Consider the following 4,213-nt stretch of genomic DNA (forward strand, 5'->3'; position numbering starts at 1 on the left):
CTCGTGTTTTAAAATCCGTGAGTGAACCGTGTTGTATAGGCTGCGACTTGCGTTCGTCTGCAGCACCACCACCTGGTTCCTCACAGCCACGTCGAACACAACACAGCTGCCCACTTCTCGTGTGGTAATGACAACACCTATCACAAGTACAATCTTAAATTATTTTTAAATTGTTTAAACTGTATAAAATTGGTTATACAACTTATTCCCAATTGTGTGCAGACTGAACATCACCAGGCACTTTACCCCTTGTAGGGCAGATATCGAACCCACAACATAACAATAAAAGCTGTTTTAGCAAAGCCAGACTATTTCACTGAGCTTAACATTAAGCTAAAGTCATTCAAAGCAGGCATTTAAGTGTCAGTTTGTTCAACCTATTGTCAACCAGAGGTTATCATCCATAATACTTTATCTAAATGGCATTAAATACAATTTTCAGCTCGTGAACCTCTCGCCCTTCACCTCACTCTGCTGCCTTTCTCTGCCGCTCTTTCTGTAAACGACTTTATAATGGTTCAGGGCGGACCGTGACACCATTTCCATTATTTTCTGATGTGTGTCCGTCATACGTTTTGGGTAGAACCGTCTGACATGGTTTAGACACAGCTGTCACACATGGTTTAGACACAGCTGTCACACATGGTTTAGACAGAGCTGTCACACAGGGTTTAGAGAGAGCTGTCACACAGGGTTTAGACAGAGTTGTCACACAGGGTTTAGACAGAGCTGTCACACAGGGTTTAGACAGAGCTGTCACACAGGGTTTAGACAGAGCTGTCACACATGGTTTAGACAGAGCCGTCACACAGGGTTTAGACAGAGCTGTCACACATGGTTTAGACAGAGCTGTCACACAGGGTTTAGACAGAGCCGTCAGACAGGGTTTAGACAGAGCTGTCACACAGGGTTTAGACAGAGCCGTCAGACATGGTTTAGACAGAGCTGTCACACAGGGTTTAGACAGAGCTGTCACACATGGTTTGGTTGAGTCGTCCGGCATGGTTTAGTTTAGCCGTATAACATGGTTTCAGTAAGCAAGGGTCGCCGTGGCCGAGTAGGCTAAGCTATTTCTTCATTCGCTGAGTCATTGGGGATTTTTTGAATGATTACTAAAGTTATTATTTAATATCAGTCAAATTTTACTTAGGTAGTATCGAGGAATATTGGCTTATACTGGGTATAGGTCAGGCTGCTAATTTAGTTTGGATCAGAGTACACGAAATGCATTGTTACAAGAGTTGAACTGAACGCGTCTATCAATGTTTAACAGGTCTACCAATGTCAATGTCTACCAATAAATTTTAGGTATGACTCTTGGTCACTAAGATGGGAGGGGGGGAGGGGGAGGGGCTACATAATTCCCCCGCCTTGGTGCCTTGTTTTGATAATCACTGACTACCGTGGGGGATAATACCAGTTTATGACTGCTCAGGTCATAAACCACAGCTCAAAGGTCACAACCACAGGGATAATTACCATTCGGTATGACTCAAGGGTTGACTACGCAGTTGACCAAATACAGCTGTAGGAGCGTATGATACCGGACGACATATAATAACCCACGTTCAAGCTATTGGTTACGACTGAGAAATCTGTTTAGTTAACATGTACGATATTGTGCGCATCTTCACGCGCATAACAAAGTGTTCCACTGCGCCGCTTCTCAGGAGAAAAGATCCAGGACAGGTGGGGGGGGGGGGGGAGAAATAGCCTAAGCTACTCTATCCCTTTGAAATGTAGTTGTTCTTGTTTCAATAGACATACTTAACGAAACCTGAAACTGAGCGGCCCGAAACGCTTTGCGTAATAGTGGCTTTAGGCATTGTATGTATTAGCTCTATCTGTAAATTCATCAATATTTGTATCACCAATATTTGTAAATTCATCAATATTTGTATTTGTATCAATGTATGTATGTACTTTACCTGAATAAACATTTGAATTTTTTTGAATTTTTGAACTTGAACTTGATCCAAGACGCAGGCAACACCACACAAAGAATCCGGGGCTGCAGTTGGCGCCATACTGAACCTCCACCGCGACACGCAACCACACAATGTATCTGGATGCAGGAAGCAACCACTGTACCAATTCCTTATGACAACATAATCTATGCAAAAGCTGTGACTTGGGGGGGGGGGGAGAGGGGACGTAGAGGATTGTTGTGGCTATATCTGAGTATGTGAGTGATATGCTGTATGACAATACAGACCCGAGTATATACACTTGTTCACCACACATGTTGATAATTATACACCAGTATACATACTTATACGTGAAGGGAGGTAAAACAAAAAATAGTGAGTGTGACTGGACCAGGTAGAGGAAGTGTGAGGAGGGTAGACAGGAGTGGGTATAGAGGGAGGGGTGACGTGATTTTATTCACCTTGGGCATTAGGAGCCGCATGTGAAATGTTTTATTTATTTATTTATATTTTATTTATTTATATAAACAGGAGTTCTTACATTTTTGTACAGTCACTAGCACGCATAGCGTTTCGGACAGGACCTTAATCCTAATTTTCCCTGGAATACGACCCGCCAAATCGTTTAACAACCAGGTACCTATTCACAACCTGGATGAACAGAGGCTACAGTTAAGGATTGGGGCCCAGTAAACCCTCCCCGTTACATCCATAGTTAGTGTGGTAAACAGTTCATATGACTCAGGGCGTGGATCACCTAATTTTCCAGTGCTCAAGTGGATGCTCCGGGAAGGGCATGTTCCATTGGGTAGCGGTTAGTTGCCTTGGGATCCTTCCATTTTTAAGGCTGGCTCAGTAGCTCAGTTGTAGCTACTGAGTCAGTAGCTTATAGCTACACTATAAGCAGACCCACCTGGACACTATAAGCAGACTCACCTGGACACTATAAGCAGACCCACCTGGACACTAAGCAGACCCACCTGGACTCCACAGGTGCTGGAGGGGTGAACGGTGGCTTCTGAGGGCTGGTGTGGTGCTGAGGTCAGTGTCGTGCATGGTTATATACTGGCCTGGCACTCTACCCCGGTGGGGGAGGGCCGGGGTGTTGCATGGGGAGGGGGCGTACTGTCATTGGTGGGAGGGGCAAGACTTATCTCTCACTGTGGGAGCACCACAAGAAACACTTCAGCGAACACATATGGTTTGTAAATCAAGAAGATTCATTCTTCTCTGAACCTCCCTTACTTATCTCTCCCTCCCTTACTTATCTAGCTCTCACTCTCTTACTCATCTCTCTCTCGCAGTCTCATTTCTTCCTCATCTCCCCCTCCTAGTCTCATCTCTCTAATGACAGGTTAAACCGGACTAGCTACGCTGGGATAAATCCAAGATCCAACAGCATCATATAAAGAGTACAAACATGAACTAGCAATAGGTCTGTTGTTTGACACAATGAAGTGTGTCAAATAAAACACTTGCATGGGGAGAGTAACAATCTCGGTTGTCTAACAGACAGTGTAAGTTCTGCTGCACTACCAAAGATACCTTACAAGCAGAACTTATTGCAGAAGGAGGAAAGAATCGAGGCAATTACAGAAGCACCATACTGTCCCCCGAGCTCAAAACGGCAGCTAAAAGCCTTCGTGAGAACAAGGAGATAGTTGTCAGGAGAGGTGACAAGTCGCCAATATATGTCATTCCTAAAAAAGACGAATATCTGGCGAAAATGAACATCATACTCTCTGACCAAACTAAGTTCCAAAGGGTAACGAGGACACTACAGCCGAATTAAAAGCAAAGGTCAACAAACTGATCGAAACTGTGAACGCCAAGAAATCCGGACTCCACCTGCCAAAGATCATTGGGGAATATAAACCTGGATATGCGTATGGAAATGTCAAGACACACAAGCCTGGAAACCCACTTCGGCCAATCATTAGCCAGATACCCACACCCACGTACAGACTGGTGAAGCGACTCAACGGCCTGCTGACTCCTTATGTTCCTTGCGCCTTCAGCCTGAAGTCTCCAAAGGAATTTGTTGACTTACTGCGGGGCACACGGGCCACAGGGATAAGAGCCTCGTTGGACGTAGAATCGCTGTTTACCAACGTACCTGTGGACGAGACAATCGGGATGATAGCCGACAGAGTGTATCGTGATCCAGCCTGTACTCCTCTTGACATACCAGAAAATATTCTGAGGAAACTACTCCAAGCTTGTACTAAAGAGGCACCCTTCTTGAGCCCGGATGGGCACATGTATAAGCAAGTAGATGGGGTCGC

Source organism: Procambarus clarkii, chromosome 11 (genome assembly GCF_040958095.1).
Source record: "Procambarus clarkii isolate CNS0578487 chromosome 11, FALCON_Pclarkii_2.0, whole genome shotgun sequence".
Taxonomy (NCBI): Eukaryota; Metazoa; Arthropoda; class Malacostraca; order Decapoda; family Cambaridae; genus Procambarus; species Procambarus clarkii.